Genomic DNA, 22,875 nt, shown 5'->3' with positions numbered 1-22,875 from the left:
AGGACAATGCTGCTGATTACAGCATAGTAGTTAGCAGAACGAAAGGGAGGAGAGAAGGTTTAAAAATAGCAGTGTGAGTAGAAAGACCCCTGACTTTTTGTGGGAAGCACAGCTAGCACTAGCCTAAGCTAAGTAGCTAGCCCTCAACATTTCAGATAATTATAGACATCATAAGCTGCAGTCAATTCCAGCCACTTTCAGTACAAAAAATCGCTAATATTCTATTTGTAAATAAAAATATGACGAGAAATACAGGGAATATTGGACGTGCATCGCGAGGTGCATTTCCTTGAAAACGACCTATTCGTGGATTATATACCGACTTCAAGATATGTTTTGGACAAAATATGTTACTGGCTTGTTTCGTCTGGATGTCCAAGGTTGGATTATGGCTGTTTTTGGTGGAATATTTTCATCTATGTGTAATAATGAACCCGGAAATGTGAGTCGCGCTGTGTATGTTGAAGCCAGGTATAGAGAACGGATGGATGGATATTCGTTGTTTGTCAGACAAATGTGTTTATATTACCCGCTGTGGTAATCACATCTGAAAGTGGTTTATATCGGCGGATTCATGAGAATCTAAGCTTTCCATCGGCGTATAGCGTTTGTATAATCGCGTTTGCAGTTTCAGACATTTAGTAAATTGCTTATGCAGATTTCAAAGTGTACCGCGGGCGGGACACTGAAGCGCAACTGGTTAAGCTTATTAATTAATAATTTCAGAAAATCAGTTAAGGGGTAATAATTTCATGAAACACAACATACCATTGACGAAATGCTGACTGCAAACATAGGACCATTTTGACTGTGGGCTCCATGTGGTTCCATTATTGTTTATCCGCCTCAATGCTGCGAGCCATAAACTCCTTTTCTGGCCCTTTTCAGTCGGAATCCTGTAAAAGGAAATGTTCTTGTTGCTCCATGACTGAGAACAACAGCCAAAAACAACGCAGGTTTTGGGCATATCTGCTTTTGGTCGTTCAAATCGGGAGGGAAACGTGGGAAAGTAATGGTCGTCAAGGCAAAGCATACCCCTCTTAAAATGGCGGAATCGCGTTGCTAGGGCCGGAGACCGGCGGTGACGTTCGATGATGACGTTTCGGATAAAGGTCTATAGGCTATACGCTTAGAATTGCATAACTCATAAACATATGGTCGACCTGTCCTGGGTGTCCCCTGCCTTCGCCCGAGTCAGCTGGGATGGGCTCCAGCACCCCCCCCCCCCCCCCCCCGCCCCGGGACCCTAGTGAGGATAAAGCGGTATATAGGGGATGGATGGATGGATGGATGTTTGGATGTATGCCACATTAAAGGCTATGAAATGTGGTGGCCGTTTGTCCAGAGCCATGGTTGGTAGAACTGTGCTCATTGGATCCATGCAGAGTCCTCCTGGTCCCTGTCGGTTTCTCCTACTACACTGTGCTTCTCCAGGTGGCAGGGGTTGCTGGGTGCAGCATGGAGAGGATCTGCATAGGATCGGTGAGCATGATGGTCTGGACATTGTTAACTTGAAGCGGACTGCAAATTGTTAGTGTAGAAGTTTAAGGTTAAAGACGTTTGGGACGTGAGTTTTTAGGAAAATGGTGATTAACCACTGCAGCGTGTATAGGCAGGCTGGAACGGCTGGAGAAAAGTGTCAGATGTGATGTGTGATTGAAGAGTTTCAGCTAAAATGAAAGGAAAGGTTTACAAAACTGTGGTGAGACCAGCCATGTTGTTTGGTCTGGAGACAGTGTCCCTGAGGAAAAGACAGGAGACAGAGCTGGAGGTAGCAGAACTGAAGATGCTGAGGTTCTCTTTGGGAGTGACCAGGATGGATAGGATCAGGAAGGAGTGCATCAGAGGGACAGCACATATTAGAGGCTTTGGAGAAAAAGTCAGAGAGGCCAGACTGAGATGGTTCAGACATGTCCAGAGGAGAGAGAGTGAATATATTGGTAGAAGGATGCTGAGTTTCCCACTGCCAGGCAGGAGGCATAGAGGAAAACCAAAGAGGAGGTTTATGGATGTGGTTAAAGAGGACATGAAGGTAGTTGGTGTGAGAGAAGAGGATGCAGAAGACAAGGTTAGATGGAGGCAATTGATTCGCTGTGGCGACCCCTGAAGGGAAAAGCTGAAAGGAAAAGAAGAAGAAGGTGATTAACCACTGCATCTACAGATTGTGTTGTATGCTGTCTGAGATTCCTCGGATCAATACACAAAAAGCTCTAGTGAACTCTAATGAATACAGATTAAAATTAAAGCTAATTATTTGATTTTCCATCATCCCAGTTCTGGTATGTAACGTGTCCCCCTCCTGACCACTTCCAAGCAGTTTTATTGTTTGGATCTCGATGAAGGCCGTTCCATCCATAGTGAAGATTTCCATTTGCAGCTCTTGGAAGCTTGTCTATCTCACTCGGACTATTAAAAAATTAAAGATCAGTGTGATGTTGTCGACAGTAAGCCTGAGCTTCAGACCAGGTTGTTTTGTTTTTGATAAGAATGTGTTTTCTTATATGCCCCTCAACAGCAACGCAAAGACAGACAAAGAAGATGATTCTCTCCATGATCATTGCTCTGTATCTGAAGCTGACAATGTTTTCTGTGGCTGTCTCTTCACTAAATGTCATTTAAATCACTTCAGGACATGACTTTGCATGGCTCTATCTTGTCTGCACAAACAAAACATATTCATGGACCACTGACAGGTGGAGAAACCAGGCTTTGAAGTGAACGCCACATTTAGTGAAAGTGTTCAGGATAAAAATGTTTTCCTTCATCTCCCTCATCAGCAATGTAAAGAAAAATGAAGATGGTTCTTTTCATGGTCAGAACTTTGTAATTTTAACGACCCTCCACCTGGACAGGTGTTCCTGTCTTGCTTGAGCTGAGGGTCGTCAGCTGATGAGCCACACCTGTATCAAGTGGCTCAGCTCTATATAACCGTCCTCCCTCCTGCTGCAGCTCTCTCTGACAGGAGCTTCAGCTGCACATTTTTGGGCTTTCCGTTTGTGGTTTGTTGTGCACATTGTGGATTGTTTGGTTACAATAAAATCATTTTCAGTCACTGGTTTGTCTCCCTGTTTTGTTGCAGCCTGTGAGCCAAGCTGCAACAAGCTGAAGCAGTTTTTTCTGTGGCTGTTCTTTCTCTAAGTGTCATTCAAATCACTTGAGGATGTTACTTTGCATGAAAATGTTTTCTTTAAACAAACAAGAATACTTCATTGTAACTTTAAAAAAAACTAAAAGAAATGACTCTCACAAGAACAGAACACTAAATAAGATGAGAGAACAGAAAAATGAACACAGTGGATATAAATTCCTTTTATTTTCCACTTGAAATATTTAACAAAGATATTCTGTAATCCAGTGCTTTGGAGGTGTTTCAACTCATTGATAGCTCTGGTTGTTTTGGGTGAAACATCTGACAAAATATATTTACGTCCATCAGACGAAGATGCAAAACTGTGTGAGTGTGTCCTCCCTGCAGACAACTCAGCACTGATGTCAGCATCCTCGTACATGATATTCAGGGATGAAAAACGTCTCTGCCCATTGAGCATTTATTGGAAAAGTGGAAAAACAGACACAGTTGGAATCTCACAGCACCAAGAGAACAAATGTAACGTTTCAGCTGTGAACCAACTCAGACACACAACACAAGAACACTCCACCATCATGGTTTGTACCTTTGCCTCACACTCCTCCAGCTATTTTCTGCCCTGCAGGTACTTGTTGAGGTCACAGGTGTGGACTGGAATATGTTCACAAAGTTTTGATGTGAAATTCAAGATTGATGAAGATACGAAGACTTCATGTCAGATCAGGACAGATTCTAATCTGCTCATCATGAACGTATTTAAATGTTAAATGGCATTATTTATAGGTTTACTGGGATTCTCAACTTTTCATTACAGATGACACAGACAGAGGGAGAATTTTTTAAAATGTATTTATTGATAAAAACTTGCTGAATAGGTCAAAATGTGAACCAGTTAACATGTTAAGCAGCTCTGTAACAACGTCACCAGAGGATACTTTGAAAATCACTGATCCATTCAAATGTCCTGACAACATATTCTAATTTACATCACAAGACAAGGTCATGAAACACAAAACCCTTCACCTGACAAGTACAAAACACCAAATAAAAATAAGAACAAATTCATCTGTTGTGACATTTATGTTTGAGCTCAAAATGTTTCTTTTAAATAAATCAATGAGAGGAAGTGGAAAAAAAACCCACAGAACACATCATTATTTAGATATTTTTCATGCTTGCTCTTGCAAACAAGTTAACATATTAATTCTCACTGTAACTTTATTCTACAACAACATCACCAGAGGATACTTTAAAAATCACTCATCTATTCAAATGTTCTCACAACGTATTCTAATTTCACTCACAAAACAAGAAACACACAAACCCTTCACCTGACAAATACAAACCACCAAACTGGAAAATTACTGATGAATATAGTCTGATCACAGAAAAACAAATAACAAATGACAGTTTAGATGAATTTCTATAAGTATCAGTATATGTTTACGTTAATCTGTTCTCTCTCCAGAATGTATCAGACACAGATGAAGTTGAGTTTGTCTTGACAGTCCCAGTTCTCCCACAGTCCCTCTTTGGTTAAAGCTCCACAGCGTTTCATGACTGGACACTGCTGGTACTGACCTCCTTCTTCATATTCCAGAGGGTCACCGTTCATCCACATCCAGCGGTCACCCAGGAAACGCAGACCCATCCACACCCGCTCACTGATGTTCTTGTGCTTGATCTGAGTGTGGGCCAGAAGCCGATGGGTCTCAGAGAGCAGACTGGGGAGATCAGTTTGTTTCTCTCTGCAGTGGCTCAGAGCGTCTTCCCAGGACATCTTCTCCTCCACCACAGTCACATCCATGCAGTAGAAGTAGAGAGAATTGCTGCCTCTTCTATCATACCATTGTCCATTCCAAGAAATCACTGCATAGTTCTCATTGGTCCCATAATTACTTGGGTGTCCATAACCCCAGTTCTGGTATGTAACGTGTCCCCCTCCTGACCACTTCCAAGCAGTTTTGTTGTTGGGATCTCGATAAAGGCCGATCCATCCAGAGCCAAGATATCCATTTGCAGCTCTTGGAAGCTTGTCTATCTCACTCTGACTATTAAAAGAAGACAGATCAGTGTGATGTTGTCGACAGTAAGCCTGAGCTTGAGGCCAGGTTGTTTTGTTTTTGATAAGAATGTGTCTTCTTATATTTCCCTCAACAGCAACGCAAAGACAAACAAAGAAGATGATTCTCTCCATGATCATTGCTCTGTATCTGAAGCTGACAATGTTTTCTGTGGCTGTCTCTTCACTAAGTGTTATTTAAATCACTTCAGGACATGACCTTGCATGGCTCTGTCTTGTCTGCACAAACAAAACATGTTCATGGTCCACTGACAGGTGGAGAAACCAGGCTTTGAAGTGAACACCACATTTGGTGAAAGTGTTCAGGATAAAAATGTTTTCCTTCATCTCCCTCATCAGCAATGTAAAGAAAAATGAAGATGTTTCTTTTCATGGTCAGAACTTTGTAACTTTAACGACCCTCCACCTGGACAGGTGTTCCTGTCTTGCTTGAGCTGAGGGTCGTCAGCTGATGAGCCACACCTGTATCAAGTGGCTCAGCTCTATATAACCTTCCTCCCTCCTGTGGGAGCTTCAGCTGCATGTTTTTGGGCTTTCTGTTTGTAGTTTGTTGTGCACATTGTGGATTGTTTAGTTACAATAAAATCATTTTTAGTCACCACACTGGTTCGTCTCCCTGTTTTGTTGCAGGCTATGAGCCAAGCTGGAGCAAATGGGGGCTCGTCCACACTTTGGTAAACCAGCTAAATGTCTGTGGCTTGCTATACCTTTGTGGGGAACTGCATATTGTGGTTGTTTAGAGACAATGTGTGTGGTGAGGGTTTTCTGGAGTAAGAAGCAGCTCTTGGTCAGTTGAAGTTGTTTTGTTGATTGGCTCAGAGGACAGGTTTGCCGGGCTGTGATGCTGGTGTTTCTGGTTCTGAGTTCTGTTGCTTCTGTAGCAGCACAGCGGTGGTAAGTCGCTGTGGTTCTGTCCCTGTTAGGCTTCAGAGCGGAGTCCGTTGGGGGGTCGGTAGTGTGGTGTGAAAGTGGTTGGAGCAGTTGTCTCGGGAGCACGTCTGAGGCTGCAGGTGGAGCTGCCGGTCCTCGGTTTCTTCACCAGGCCTGCAGGAGTTAGTGCATAAATACCCGCCACGAGTAGCACCTGAAGACTAGGGGGGAGTCCAGTTAGAGGGACGGAACCACGATGATGAATCAGCTGTTTTAGCTGCAGAGGTTTTACTGTTAAATAGCAGTGATGTTAATAAGGTTTGTATCGGTTTGTGTAGCCTGTCTGTTGCTGTGTCATCCTTCAGAGGAGGATTTTTTTCAGGCATGGGTGGCTTCCATCAGAGGAGCTACTGGACCGCTGTTCACGGGAGCAGCTTATGAAAATAGCAGAATACTTTGGGGGGAGGTCACCATGGGGATGCGTCCGGCTCTACCAGTCCAAGGGGTGCAGGTTATTCTGGGAAATGACCCGGCTGGTGGCCGTGTGTGGGCTGATGGTCCACCTCAGCCTGTGGTAACAGCTTTTCATTGTGTTGTGGAGAGGTTTTCTGGTTGGGCAGCTGCCCAGACAGTGTGCGTTAGAGAGGCAGAATCAGACTCCAAGCAGAGTGGTACAGAGGGTTGGGGGTCCTTCACTGTGATACCTGATTGATTTCCCCCCTTTCACTTTCTCATAGTGACCTGGCAGCAGAACAATGAGCTGATCCTTCACTCAGTGTGATGTTTGATTCTGTTCTCTTCTGCACAGGGTTATCGGGTAGACAACAATCTATTGGTAAAGAAGTGGGTGCCAAATGGGAAAGGTTTCATTGGGGCGCCCTTTTTTCAGATTGTTGTGCCTTGAGCATTCCAGGGGGAGGTACTGAGGACATCTTATGGTCGGTGTGGACATCTGGGGGTTGGTAAGATGTACTCTTACATCTGTCAGTACTTCTTTTGGCCTCGTATGAAGAGAGATGTGTCTCAGTATATTAGGGTGAGGAAGAACCAGGCCTCCCATCCCCAGAATGAACAGTGTTTGTATGACCCTAAACTGAGGTTTGTCAGTTCAGTCTGCTTAAGTCTATGCCCTGCAGCATCAGTCCCGTGTCTTTTATGTCTTTTATTTATGGTCCAACTGTTTGAATGCACGCCACATTAAAGGCTGTGAAATGTGGTGGCTGCTTGTCCAGAGCCATGGTTGGTAGAACTGTGCTCATTGGATCCATGCAGAGTCCTCCTGGTCCCTGTCGGTTTCTCCTACTACACTGTGCTTCTCCAGGTGGCAGGGGTTGCTGGGTGCAGCATGGAGATGGTGGGTTGCCTGGAGAGGATCTGCATAGGATCGGTGAGCATGATGGTCTGCACATTGTTTACTTGAAGCGGACTGCAAATTGTTAGTGTAGTAGTTTAAGGTTAAAGACGTTTGGGACATGAGTATTTAGGAAAATGGTGATTAACCACTGCATCTACAGATTGTGTTGTATGCTGTCTGACATTCCTCGGATCAATACACAAAAAGCTCTCGTGAACTCTAATGAATACAGATTAAAATGAAAGCTAATTATTTGGTTGTCCATCCTCCCAGTTCTGGTATGTAACGTGTCCCCCTCCTGACCACTTCCAAGCAGTTTTGTTGTTGGGATCTCGATGAAGGCCGATCCATCCATGGTAAAGATTTCCATTTGCAGCTTTTGGAAGCTTGTCTATCTCACTCTGACTATTAAAAAATGAAAGATCAGTGTGATGTTGTCGACAGTAAGCCTGAGCTTGAGGCCAGGTTGTTTTGTTTTTGATAAGAATGTGTCTTCTTATATTTCCCTCAACAGCAACGCAAAGACAAACAAAGAAGATGATTCTCTCCATGATCATTGCTCTGTATCTGAAGCTGACAATGTTTTCTGTGGCTGTCTCTTCACTAAATGTCATTTAAATCACTTCAGGACATGACTTTGCATGGCTCTATCTTGTCTGCACAAACAAAACATGTTCATGGTCCACTGACAGGTGGAGAAACCAGGCTTTGAAGTGAACGCCACATTTGGTGAAAGTGTTCAGGATAAAAATATTTTCCTTCATCTCCCTCATCAGCAATGTAAAGAAAAATGAAGATGGTTCTTTTCATGGTCAGAACTTTGTAACTTTAACGACCCTCCACCTGGACAGGTGTTCCTGTCTTGCTTGAGCTGAGGGTCGTCAGCTGATGAGCCACACCTGTATCAAGTGGCTCAGCTCTATATAACCTTCCTCCTTCCTGTGGGAGCTTCAGCTGCATGTTTTTGGGCTTTCTGTTTGTGGTTTGTTGTGCACATTGTGGATTGTTTGGTTACAATAAAATCATTTTCAGTCACTGGTTTGTCTCCCTGTTTTGTTGCACCCTATGAGCCAAGCTGCAACAAGCTGAAGCTGTTTTTTCTGTGACTGATCTTTCTCTAAGTGTCATTCAAATCACTTGAGGATGTTACTTTGCATGAAGATGTTTTCTTTAAACAAACAAGAATACTTCATTGTAACTTTAAAAAAAACTAAAACAAATGACTCTCACAAGAACAGAACACTAAATAAGATGAGAGAACAGAAAAATGAACACAATGGATATAAATTCCTTTTATTTTCCACTTGAAATATTTAACAAAGATATTCTGTAATCCAGTGCTTTGGAGGTGTTTCAACCCATTGATAGCTCTGGTTGTTTTGGGTGAAACATCTGACAAAATATATTTACGTCCATCAGACGAAGATGCAAAACTGTGTGAGTGTGTCCTCCCTGCAGACAACTCAGCACTGATGTCAGCATCCTCGTACATGATATTCAGGGATGAAAAACGTCTCTGCCCATTGAGCATTTATTGAAAAAGTGGAAAAACAGACAACGTTGGAATCTCACAGCACCAAGAGAACAAATGTAACGTTTCAGCTGTGAACCAACTCAGACACACAACACAAGAACACTCCACCATCATGGTTTGTACCTTTGCCTCACACTCCTCCAGCTATTTTCTGCCCTGCAGGTACTTGTTGAGGTCACAGGTGTGGACTGGAATATGTTCACAAAGTTCTGATGTGAAATTCACAATTGATGAAGATACAAAGGCTTCATGTCAGATCAGGACAGATTCTAATCAGCTCATCATGAAGGTATTTAAATGTTAAATGGCATTATTTATAGGTTTACTGGGATTCTCAGCTTTTCATTACAGATGACACAGACAGAGGGATAATTTTTTAAAATGTATTTATTGATAAAAACTTGCTGAATAGGTCAAAATGTGAACCAGTTAACATGTTAAGCAGCTCTGTAACAACGTCACCAGAGGACACTTTGAAAATCACTGATCCATTCAAATGTCCTGACAACATATTCTAATTTACATCACAAGACAAGGTCATGAAACACAAAACCCTTCACCTGACAAGTACAAAACACCAAATAAAAATAAGAACAAATTCATCTGTTGTGACATTTATGTTTGAGCTCAAAATGTTTCTTTTAAATAAATCAATGAGAGGAAGTGGAAAAAAAACCCACAGAACACATCATTATTTAGATATTTTTCATGCTTGCTTTTGCAAACAAGTTAACATATTAATTCTCACTGTAACTTTATTCTACAACAACATCACCAGAGGATACTTTAAAAATCACTCATCTATTCAAATGTTCTCACAACGTATTCTAATTTCACTCACAAAACAAGAAACACACAAACCCTTCACCTGACAAATACAAACCACCAAACTGGAAAATTACTGATGAATATAGTCTGATCACAGAAAAACAAATAACAAATGACAGTTTAGATGAATTTCTATAAGTATCAGTATATGTTTACGTTAATCTGTTCTCTCTCCAGAATGTGTCAGACACAGATGAAGTTGAGTTTGTCTTGACAGTCCCAGTTCTCCCACAGTCCCTCTTTGGTTAAAGCTCCACAGCGTTTCATGACTGGACACTGCTGGTACTGACCTCCTTCTTCATATTCCAGAGGGTCACCGTTCACCCACATCCAGCGGTCACCCAGGAAACGCAGACCCATCCACACCCGCTCACTGATGTTCTTGTGCTTGATCTGAGTGTGGGCCAGAAGCCGATGGGTCTCAGAGAGCAGACTGGGGAGATCAGTTTGTTTCTCTCTGCAGTGGCTCAGAGCGTCTTCCCAGGACATCTTCTCCTCCACCACAGTCACATCCATGCAGTAGAAGTAGAGAGAATTGCTGCCTCTTCTATCATACCATTGTCCATTCCAAGAAATCACTGCATAGTTCTCATTGGTCCCATAATTACTTGGGTGTCCATAACCCCAGTTCTGGTATGTAGCGTGTCCCCCTCCTGACCACTTCCAAGCAGTTTTGTTGTTGGGATCTCGATAAAGGCCGATCCATCCAGAGCCAAGATATCCATTTGCAGCTCTTGGAAGCTTGTCTATCTCACTCTGACTATTAAAAGAAGACAGATCAGTGTGATGTTGTCGACAGTAAGCCTGAGCTTTAGACCAGGTTGTTTTGTTCTCGATAAAAACATGTTTTCCGATATTTCCCTCAACAGCAACGCAAAGACAAACAAAGAAGATGATTCTCTCCATGATCACTGCTCTGTATCTGAAGCTGACAATGTTTTCTGTGGCTGTCTCTTCACTAAGTGTTATTTAAATCACTTCAGGACATGACTTTGCATGGCTCTATCTTGTCTGCACAAACAAAACATGTTCATGGTCCACTGACAGGTGGAGAAACCAGGCTTTGAAGTGAACACCACATTTGGTGAAAGTGTTCAGGATAAAAATGTTTTCCTTCATCTCCCTCATCAGCAATGTAAAGAAAACTGAAGATGTTTCTTTTCATGGTCAGAACTTTGTAACTTTAACGACCCTCCACCTGGACAGGTGTTCCTGTCTTGCTTGAGCTGAGGGTCGTCAGCTGATGAGCCACACCTGTATCAAGTGGCTCAGCTCTATATAACCTTCCTCCCTCCTGTGGGAGCTTCAGCTGCATGTTTTTGGGCTTTCTGTTTGTAGTTTGTTGTGCACATTGTGGATTGTTTAGTTACAATAAAATCATTTTTAGTCACCACACTGGTTCGTCTCCCTGTTTTGTTGCAGGCTATGAGCCAAGCTGGAGCAAATGGGGGCTCGTCCACACTTTGGTAAACCAGCTAAATGTCTGTGGCTTGCTGTACCTTTGTGGGGAACTGCATATTGTGGTCGTTTGGAGACAACGTGTGTGGTGAGTGTTTTCTGGAGTAAGAAGCAGCTCTTGGTCAGTTGAAGTTATTTTGTTGATTGGCTCAGAGGACAGGTTTGCCAGGCTGTGATGCTGGTGTTTCTGGTTCTGAGTTCTGTTGCTTCTGTAGCGGCACAGCGGTGGTAAGTCGCTGTGGTTCTGTCCCTGTTCGGCTTCAGAGCGGAGTCCGTTGGGGGGTCGGTAGTGTGGTGTGAAAGTGGTTGGAGCAGTTGTCTCAGGAGCACGTCTGAGGCTGCAGGTGGAGCTGCCGGTCCTCGGTTTCTTCACCAGGCCTGCAGGAGTTAGTGCATAAATACCCGCCACGAGTAGCACCTGAAGACTAGGGGGGAGTCCAGTTAGAGGGACGGAACCACGATGATGAATCAGCTGTTTTAGCTGCAGAGGTTTTACTGTTAAATAGCAGTGATGTTAATAAGGTTTGTATCGGTTTGTGTAGTCTGTCTGTTGCTGTGTCATCCTTCAGAGGAGGATTTTTTTCAGGCATGGGTGGCTTCCATCAGAGGAGCTACTGGACCGCTGTTCACGGGAGCAGCTTATGAAAATAGCAGAATACTTTGGGGGGAGGTCACCATGGGGATGCGTCCGGCTCTACCAGTCCAAGGGGTGCAGGTTATTCTGGGAAATGACCCGGCTGGTGGCCGTGTGTGGGCTGATGGTCCACCTCAGCCTGTGGTAACAGCTTTTCATTGTGTTGTAGAGAGGTTTTCCGGTTGGGCAGCTGCCCGGACAGTGTGTGTTAGAGAGGCAGAATCAGACTCCAAGCAGAGTGGTACAGAGGGTCGGGGGTCCTTCACTCTGATACCTGATTGATTTCCCCCCTTTCACTTTCTCATAGTGACCTGGCAGCAGAACAATGAGCTGATCCTTCACTCAGTGTGATGTTTGATTCTGTTCTCTTCTGCACAGGGTTATCGGGTAGACAACAATCTATTGGTAAAGAAGTGGGTGCCAAATGGGAAAGGTTTCATTGGGGCGCCCTTTATTCAGATTGTTGTGCCTTCAGCATTCCGGGGGGAGGTACTGAGGACATCTTATGGTCGGTGTGGACATCTGGGGGTTGGTAAGATGTACTCTTACATCTGTCAGTACTTCTTTTGGCCTCGTATGAAGAGAGATGTGTCTCAGTATATTAGGGTGAGGAAGAACCAGGCCTCCCATCCCCAGAATGAACAGTGTTTGTATGACCCTAAACTGAGGTTTGTCAGTTCAGTCTGCTTAAGTCTATGCCCTGCAGCATCAGTCCCGTGTCTTTTATGTCTTTTATTTATGGTCCCAACTGTTTGAATGCACGCCACATTAAAGGCTGTGAAATGTGGTGGCTGCTTGTCCAGAGCCATGGTTGGTAGAACTGTGCTCATTGGATCCATGCAGAGTCCTCCTGGTCCCTGTCGGTTTCTCCTACTACACTGTGCTTCTCCAGGTGGCAGGGGTTGCTGGGTGCAGCATGGAGATGGTGGGTTGCCTGGAGAGGATCTGCATAGGATCGGTGAGCATGATGGTCTGCACATTGTTTACTTGAAGCGGACTGCAAATTGTTAGTGTAGTAGTTTAAGGTTAAAGACGTTTGGGACATGAGTATTTAGGAAAATGGTGATTAACCACTGCATCTACAGATTGTGTTGTATGCTGTCTGAGATTCCTCGGATCAATACACAAAAAGCTCTCGTGAACTCTAATGAATACAGATTAAAATGAAAGCTAATTATTTGGTTGTCCATCCTCCCAGTTCTGGTATGTAACGTGTCCCCCTCCTGACCACTTCCAAGCAGTTTTGTTGTTGGGATCTCGATGAAGGCCGATCCATCCATGGTAAAGATTTCCATTTGCAGCTTTTGGAAGCTTGTCTATCTCACTCTGACTATTAAAAAATGAAAGATCAGTGTGATGTTGTCGACAGTAAGCCTGAGCTTGAGGCCAGGTTGTTTTGTTTTTGATAAGAATGTGTCTTCTTATATTTCCCTCAACAGCAACGCAAAGACAAACAAAGAAGATGATTCTCTCCATGATCATTGCTCTGTATCTGAAGCTGACAATGTTTTCTGTGGCTGTCTCTTCACTAAATGTCATTTAAATCACTTCAGGACATGACTTTGCATGGCTCTATCTTGTCTGCACAAACAAAACATGTTCATGGTCCACTGACAGGTGGAGAAACCAGGCTTTGAAGTGAACGCCACATTTGGTGAAAGTGTTCAGGATAAAAATGTTTTCCTTCATCTCCCTCATCAGCAATGTAAAGAAAAATGAAGATGGTTCTTTTCATGGTCAGAACTTTGTAACTTTAACGACCCTCCACCTGGACAGGTGTTCCTGTCTTGCTTGAGCTGAGGGTCGTCAGCTGATGAGCCACACCTGTATCAAGTGGCTCAGCTCTATATAACCTTCCTCCCTCCTGTGGGAGCTTCAGCTGCATGTTTTTGGGCTTTCTGTTTGTGGTTTGTTGTGCACATTGTGGATTGTTTGGTTACAATAAAATCATTTTCAGTCACTGGTTTGTCTCCCTGTTTTGTTGCACCCTATGAGCCAAGCTGCAACAAGCTGAAGCTGTTTTTTCTGTGACTGATCTTTCTCTAAGTGTCATTCAAATCACTTGAGGATGTAACTTTGCATGAAGATGTTTTCTTTAAACAAACAAGAATACTTCATTGTAACTTTAAAAAAAACTAAAAGAAATGACTCTCACAAGAACAGAACACTAAATAAGATGAGAGAACAGAAAAATGAACACAATGGATATAAATTCCTTTTATTTTCCACTTGAAATATTTAACAAAGATATTCTGTAATCCAGTGCTTTGTAGGTGTTTCAACCCATTGATAGCTCTGGTTGTTTTGGGTGAAACATCTGACAAAATATATTTACGTCCATCAGACGAAGATGCAAAACTGTGTGAGTGTGTCCTACCTGCAGACAACTCAGCACTGATGTCAGCATCCTCGTACATGATGGTCAGGGATGAAAAACGTCTCTGCCCATTGAGCATTTATTGAAAAAGTGGAAAAACAGACAACGTTGGAATCTCACAGCACCAAGAGAACAAATGTAACGTTTCAGCTGTGAACCAACTCAGACACACAACACAAGAAAACTCCACCATCATGGTTTGTACCTTTGCCTCACACTCCTCCAGCTATTTTCTGCCCTGCAGGTACTTGTTGAGGTCACAGGTGTGGACTGGAGTATGTTCACAAAGTTCTGATGTGAAATTCACAATTGATGAAGATACGAAGACTTCATGTCAGATCAGGACAGATTCTAATCTGCTCATCATGAACGTATTTAAATGTTAAATGGCATTATTTATAGGTTTACTGGGATTCTCAACTTTTCATTACAGATTACACAGACAGAGGGAGAATTTTTTAAAATGTATTTATTGATAAAAACTTGCTGAATAGGTCAAAATGTGAACCAGTTAACATGTTAAGCAGCTCTGTAACAACGTCACCAGAGGATACTTTGAAAATCACTGATCCATTCAAATGTCCTGACAACATATTCTAATTTACATCACAAGACAAGGTCATGAAACACAAAACCCTTCACCTGACAAGTACAAAACACCAAATAAAAATAAGAACAAATTCATCTGTTGTGACATTTATGTTTGAGCTCAAAATGTTTCTTTTAAATAAATCAATGAGAGGAAGTGGAAAAAAACCCCACAGAACACATCATTATTTAGATATTTTTCATGCTTGCTCTTGCAAACAAGTTAACATGTTAATTCTCACTCTAACTTTATTCTACAACAACATCACCAGAGGATACTTTAAAAATCACTCATCTATTCAAATGTTCTCACAATGTTTTCTAATTTCACTCACAAAACAAGAAACACACAAACCCTTCACCTGACAAATACAAACCACCAAACTGGAAAATTACTGATGAATATAGTCTGATCACAGAAAAACAAATAACAAATGACAGTTTAGATGAATTTCTATAAGTATCAGTATATGTTTAAGTTAATCTGTTCTCTCTCCAGAATGTGTCAGACACAGATGAAGTTGAGTTTGTCTTGACAGTCCCAGTTCTCCCACAGTCCCTCTTTGGTTAAAGCTCCACAGCGTTTCCTGACTGGACACTGCTGGTACTGAGCTCCTTCTTCATATTCCAGAGGGTCACCGTTCATCCACATCCAGCGGTCACCCAGGAAACGCAGACCCATCCACACCCGCTCACTGATGTTCTTGTGCTTGATCTGAGTGTGGGCCAGAAGCCGATGGGTCTCAGAGAGCAGACTGGGGAGATCAGTTTGTTTCTCTCTGCAGTGGCTCAGAGCGTCTTCCCAGGACATCTTCTCCTCCACCACAGTCACATCGACGCAATAGAAATAACGAGAATTGCTGCCTCCAATATCATACCATTGTCCATTCCAATTAATCACTCCATTGTTCTGATTTCCCCCATTATTATTTGGTTCTCCATAAGCCCAGTTCTGGTATGTAACGTGTCCCCCTCCTGACCACTTCCAAGCAGTTTTGTTGTTGGGATCTCGATAAAGGCCGATCCATCCATTGTGAAGATATCCATTTGCAGCTCTTGGAAGCTTGTTCATCTCACTCTGACTATTAAAAGAAGACAGATCAGTGTGATGTTGTCGACAGTAAGACTGAGCTTCAGACCAGGTTGTTTTGTTCTCAATAAAAACATGTTTTCCGATATTTCCCTCAACAGCTTCGCAAAGACAAACAAAGAAGATGATTCTCTCCATGATCACTGCTCTGTATCTGAAGCTGACAATGTTTTCTGTGGCTGTCTCTTCACTAAGTGTTATTTAAATCACTTCAGGACATGACCTTGCATGGCTCTGTCTTGTCTGCACAAACAAAACATGTTCATGGTCCACTGACAGGTGGAGAAACCAGGCTTTGAAGTGAACGCCACATCTGGTGAAAGTGTTCAGGAAAAAAATGTTTTCCTTCATCTCCCTCATCAGCAATGTAAAGAAAACTGAAGATGTTTCTTTCAATGGTCAGAACTTTGTAACTTTAACGACCCTCCACCTGGACAGGTGTTCCTGTCTTGCTTGAGCTGAGGGTCGTCAGCTGATGAGCCACACCTGTATCAAGTGGCTCAGCTCTATATAACCTTCCTCCCTCCTGTGGGAGCTTCAGCTGCATGTTTTTGGGCTTTCTGTTTGTAGTTTGTTGTGCACATTGTGGATTGTTTAGTTACAATAAAATTATTTTTAGTCACCACACTGGTTCGTCTCCCTGTTTTGTTGCAGGCTATGAGCCAAGCTGGAGCAAATGGGGGCTCGTCCACACTTTGGTAAACCAGCTAAATGTCTGTGGCTTGCTATACCTTTGTGGGGAACTGCATATTGTGGTTGTTTGGAGACAACGTGTGTGGTGAGGGTTTTCTGGAGTAAGAAGCAGCTCTTGGTCAGTTGAAGTAATTTTGTTGATTGGCTCAGAGGACAGGTTTGCCGGGCTGTGATGCTGGTGTTTCTGGTTCTGAGTTCTGTTGCTTCTGTAGCGGCACAGCGGTGGTAAGTCGCTGTGGTTCTGTCCCTGTTCGGCTTCAGCGCGAACTCCCTTGGAGTCCGTTGGGGGTCGGTAGTGTGGTGTGAAAGTGGTTGGAGCAGTTGTCTCAGGAGCACGTCTGAGGCTGCAGGTGGAGCTGCCGGTCCTCGGTTTCTTCACCAGGCCTGCAGGAGTTAGTGCATAAATACCCGCCACGAGTAGCACCTGAAGACTAGGGGGGAGTCCGGTTAGAGGGATGGAACCACGATGATGAATCAGCTGTTTTAGCTGCAGTGGTTTTACTGTTAAATAGCAGTGATGTTAATAAGGTTTGTATCGGTTTGTGTAGTCTGTCTGTTGCTGCATCATCCTTCAGAGGAGGATTTTTTTCAGGCATGGGTGGCTTCCATCAGAGGAGCTACTGGACCGCTGTTCACGGGAGCAGCTTATGAAAATAGCAGAATACTTCAGGGGGGAGGTGACCATGGGGATGCGTCCGGCTCTACCAGTCCAAGGGGTGCAGGTTATTCTGGGAAATGACCCGGCTGGTGGCCGTGTGTGGGCTGATGGTCCACCTCAGCCTGTGGTAACAGCTTTTCATTGTGTTGTGGAGAGGTTTTCCGGTTAGGCAGCTGCCCGGACAGTGTGCGTTAGAGAGGCAGAATCAGACTCCAAGCAGAGTGGTACAGAGGGTCGGGAATCCTTCACTGTGATACCTGATTGATTTCCCCCCTTTCACTTTCTCCTAGTGACCTGGCAGCAGAACAATGAGCTGATCCTTCACTCAGTGTGATGTTTGATTCTGTTCTCTTCTGCACAGGGTTATCGGGTAGACAACAATCTATTGGTAAAGACATGGGTGCCAAATGGGAAAGGTTTCATTGGGGCGCTATTTTTTCAGATTGTTGTGCCTTGAGCATTCCAGGGGGAGGTACTGAGGACATCTTATGGTCGGTGTGGACATCTGGGGGTTGGTAAGATGTACTCTTACATCTGTCAGTACTTCTTTTGGCCTCGTATGAAGAGAGATGTGTCTCAGTATATTAGGGTGAGGAAGAACCAGGCCTCCCATCCCCAGAATGAACAGTGTTTGTTTGACCCTAAACTGAGGCTATGTTTATACGAGGACCATCTTAACAGAAAACGCAAAAGTGGCGTCTTGTCATTTCACGTTTTGACGAGCGGTTTTGAAGGAAATCTGCGTATATACGGTGACTCTATAGTGTGTGGAATTCGATTGGATATGCATGCCAGGCAGCTGGGTGGCGCTGTGATAAAACTCCGCCGTGTCTACGCGTATGCGTACTATCTCCCTTTTCGGATCTCCGCCGTGGTAAATGTTCATGAATGGAATCTGTACAGATTCTGCACGTTTGTTGGTCCGACTCCGGTAGTGTACATAGAGGTGCCAGAGTTGCTTGAAGGTACGAAGGATGGAAATAATCACACATCTTTGTTTACGTCCTTGTACCGGCCGGCAAACCAAAGCATCGGCGCACGTATGTGATGTAATCGCGTGTGCGACGTGGTCAGATCTTGGCAAAGTTTTGCGTTTTGCTGTTTAGACGGAAACGTAATGGCGGAGCGTTTTCTACTTTTCCACTCTGGAGGCCGGTTTCAAATTTTTGCGTTTTTAAGCTCCCAAAACGCCGTCTTCGTATAAACGATAGGGTGTTTTGTTGAAATATATTGATGTTTTTACCTGCAAGCGTCCTCGTGTAAACAGCCCTTGAGGTTTGTCAGTTCAGTCTGCTTAAGTCTATGCCCTGCAGCATCGGTCCTGTATCTTTTATTTATGGTCCAACTGTTTGGATGTACGCCACATTAAAGGCTGTGAAATGTGGTGGCTGTTTGTCCAGAGCCATGGTTGGTAGAACTGTGCTCACTGGCAGGGGCGCTGTATAGGGGTGAAAAGTTAGGACAATTCCAAGGGCCCATGGATGACAGGGGCCCATGGATGACAGGGCCCCCAAAAAATATGTAGAAAAAAATTAAATTATTAACTTAATATTAAGCGCAGTATTTTACTATTGTGTGTTTCAAATATAATACAGTTCAAATTCGCTATGTTTTTATTGCACAAAAAGTTGAATATCCATTGACAAAAAGTAAACATCTATATTGACTGACCACCCCCCTGTATCTGCATGAAATGGTTTGGTCCGCTTTAGCGTCACTCACTGGCTGTGTCCGAAATCGCATACTAACGTACTACTCATACTAAATGTGACGTCAAAATAAGTATGTAGTGCGTTCACACTGGATAGTATGAATAGATTGAGTACGCGAGAAATACCCGGATGTATACTATATCTGGAAAAATTTTAAGTATGCGCGGTGACCACACTAGTCATACTCAACCGCCCCATAATGCTTTGCGAGCTATCCACCGAAATGCAAGCCTCCGCGGGATATGTGGCCGGACCGCGGCGATTTTTATTTTATTTTATGTGGTTGAGCAGTCATCCTAATCACCCCACAGATTTGAGAAATAGGCGTTTTCTGACCAACGTTTTAAATTTGTCAGACGCCTCACAACGTCCTACTGAATGCTAGCAGCTAGTTGCAGCAGCTCGCTTAGCATACAGAACAAGTAGCAGCTACCTCGAGTAGCCTGCAGCTACAACTGAAACGATTCGCATAATCTGGCTAATAACTGCATGAGGAGTGCCGGCTGGAAATTGCCACATTATTTATGCGATTGTTTGTTAGCGTAAAATCGACCTGAAGCCGGCATTCAGCCGAGATATTTGATAGCCGTACTTCCGGTTTTTGTCATCGGAGGTTTGGAATGCATTATGGGAAACGGAGTAGTATACTACAGTGTGAACAGTCTGCATTCTAATCATACTTATAGTACGTAGTATACAGTATATACTCATTGAGAATGTAGTATGTAGTACGTTAGTATGCGATTTCGGACACAGCCACTAACGGTACTTAATTGCAGTCAGACAGGAGACGCGCCAAACAGACGTTGCTGCTGTGTGGCCACAATGTTGTCAAAAAAACAAAAATCTGGTTACCAGAAGAGGAAGGAAAGGAAAGAGAGAGAGGAGAGAGAAAAGAAAGGCGTACGATCTCTGAGCCAGTTTTTCAATAAGAAAGGTGAGTAGCCTGTAGTCTGTGAATTTAGCCTGTTGGTTTAGGCTAATGTCCATGGTGAAATAAACCAACTAGCTATAGATTAGTGTTAGCTTACATTTTATCAACATTTAGTCAGTGCAGGGAAACGTTTAGGAAGGTATTCATATTAAATCACTGCCCCTGCCCCTTTTAGCAGCTGATGATGATGAGTCAGCAGCACCCCAGTCTGCCCATACCATCACCCCTCCCTGCCCCAGTGAAGAAGGAGAGCAACACTGTGCTAATGACATTGGCATGTCAATTAGTATCATTGCAGGGAGTCTGTGAGGATTTCTGTCAATCTTGCTCTTTTCACCATTACAAAAAAGAAAATGAAATATTAATTAATGACATAAATTCCAACAAATTATTTTTTATCACATCATGAGCATTATGAAATGATTTATGAATAAACAAATAACCTTCTGTCTGTACTGGATGATACAAATCACCAGTAGTAAATCTTGCTAGTACTAGTATAGAACTACAAGAAGAAAGACAGTTGCAAGCCTTTAATTAGAGTCATGTAAAGCTTTGATGGGACAGTTAGGTCCTAGAGATGTGGTAACAACGGTAGCGCAGCAGCACAGAGGGGGCCCAATTTAATTTTTTTTCATGGGGCCCAAAATTCCTGGCGGCGCCCCTGCTCATTGGATCCATGCAGAGTCCTCCAGGTCCCTGTCTGTTTCTCCTACTACACTGTGCTTCTCCAGGTGGCAGGCAGGGCCGGCCGCTGGCATAAGCACTCTATGCCGTTGTTTATAGCCACATCCACTAGAGGGGGGCCACACCACAATAAGTGTGTGATTCGCATTTTGTCCCTGTCTTCATGGGCGTAACGGACGCGGGGTACGCTTGGGACATGTCCCCCGCACTTTTTTCAGCCGTTACAACAGCTAAACCCGTTATTAGCATCCAGTAACGTGTTTTCCCTAGCCGTCTTTGAATGCACCATGAGCGCATGCTAACGCAGGTGTTCCACAGGAGATGTGCTGCTGTGCTGAGCAGTGCTGAACGTGCGTCTGGAGTAATGTTTAGCAAACCAGCCAGAGCCAGCAAGAAGCAAAAAACTTTACACAGTTCTTTCCAAACAAACCGTGTAAGTTTTGTGACCTTGTTGGATGCAAACAATGTTAGACTTGTTAGCTAAATGATGACAAGGTAAAACGTGGCAATATATCAATATGTTAAGCGAGTTAACAATAATTCAAATGTGGTTGCCTCTGTTACATTACTGCCGATTAGTTTATTCTTGGAATAAACCCAGTCCTCTTTAATTTCTGGGCAGAAGATGTGCTCACAATTGCTCTCCATGTATTTAAATCTTTTGGTCCCAAAAGAGGAGAGTCAGGGAGGAGAAAAAAAGAATAGGCTATCTATGGTATAAATTTACAACTATGTTTTTTACTCCTTCTCTTTCTAATTCTATCTCAGAATTTTGATTTTCAGATTTTTTTAATGATTATTTCCATAACAAAGAGCAGAGTCAGGCAGGAGATGGACCAGAGGCGATGGCCAGCAGTAATGTTGACCATGCAGGGTCTGCAGAGGTGAAAAAAAATATACAAGTGGCTGAGAAAAAAATATGTATCTATGGGTTAAAGTGATTTTGAGGTTAAATTCTACTGCAATTTTTACTCTTCCTAATGCTATTTCAGAAATTTTCTTACCACATTTTTTATGTTTATTGCCATAACAGAAAGAGCAGAGTCGGGGAGGAGATGGATCAGAGGCCAGCAGCAGGGACAAGGATGTAGGGTCTTTACAGGTAAGGAGAGATTATAACTTCCTGAAAATAAGATATCTATTGCAGGGAGAAACCAGGCAGTACTGATCATTTCATGTTCAGTGTTTGGCACCTTTGGCTACTCGTCCAGTAGATGTTCAAGGGACATTGTTGTCAACTCAGCAAGAGCTTGGCCACTAAAACTTTAGATTTTGTAGTTTAAAGTTTTATACTTTATAGTTTAAAGAACTAGCCTAGTTGGTCCCCTGGTATTGCACTGTGGCTGTTAGGGATTATGTGGTTCTTTAGCCACTAAGGACGGTGCAATTAAATGTAAGAGAATGATAAATCGCTCTGAAAAATTTGTCTCCCTCACTTCTGAGATGGTGGTTACGCCCATGCCTGTCTTTATTCCAATAAAACATAAATCATCATGGTAACATATCAATTTAAACTGGCTTATTAGAAAACTATACGGGAAAAATACTGGAAAGAAAAAATAAGCCAGCAGTCAGTTGGTGACTCCATGCTTCGTGTGTAAGTTAGGCTACTGTGACACCACGGCACCGTTTCAAACTTGATCGATTACACTGGTCTGGAGAAGCCACAGATGGAAAAGCAGTAGCACTAGAGATGGCATCATGGCTCCAAAAAGGAAGTTCAGGAGTGGGCTGAATATTTGCTGTCAATCATGTGCATGTGTGTTTTAACCCAATTACAAGCTGTGCATGTGATTTGGTAGTTGCCCTGTGCATGTTTTGGGGCCACAAAAAAAATCTTGCTTAGGGCCACCAAAGTCCGAGGGCCGGCCCTGGTGGCAGGGGTTGCTGGGTGCAGCATAGAGATTGTGGGTTGCCTGGAGAGGATCTGCATAGGATCGGTGAGCATGATGGTCTGGACATTGTTTGCTTGAAGCGGACTGCAAATTGTTAGTGTAGAAGTTTAAGGTTAAAGACGTTTGGGACATGAGTATTTAAGAAAATGGTGATTAACCACTGCATCTACAGATTGTGTTGTATGCTGTCTGAGATTCCTCGGATCAATACACAAAAAGCTCTAGTGAACTCTAATGAATACAGATTAAAATTAAAGCTAATTATTTGGTTGTCCATCCTCCCAGTTCTGGTATGTAACGTGTCCCCCTCCTGACCACTTCCAAGCAGTTTTGTTGTTTGGATCTCGATGAAGGCCGATCCATCCATAGTGAAGATTTCCATTTGCAGCTCT

This window comes from Acanthochromis polyacanthus, chromosome 3 (assembly GCF_021347895.1).
Source record: "Acanthochromis polyacanthus isolate Apoly-LR-REF ecotype Palm Island chromosome 3, KAUST_Apoly_ChrSc, whole genome shotgun sequence".
Classification (NCBI taxonomy): Eukaryota; Metazoa; Chordata; class Actinopteri; family Pomacentridae; genus Acanthochromis; species Acanthochromis polyacanthus.
Note: the sequence above shows the minus strand (reverse complement) of the source record.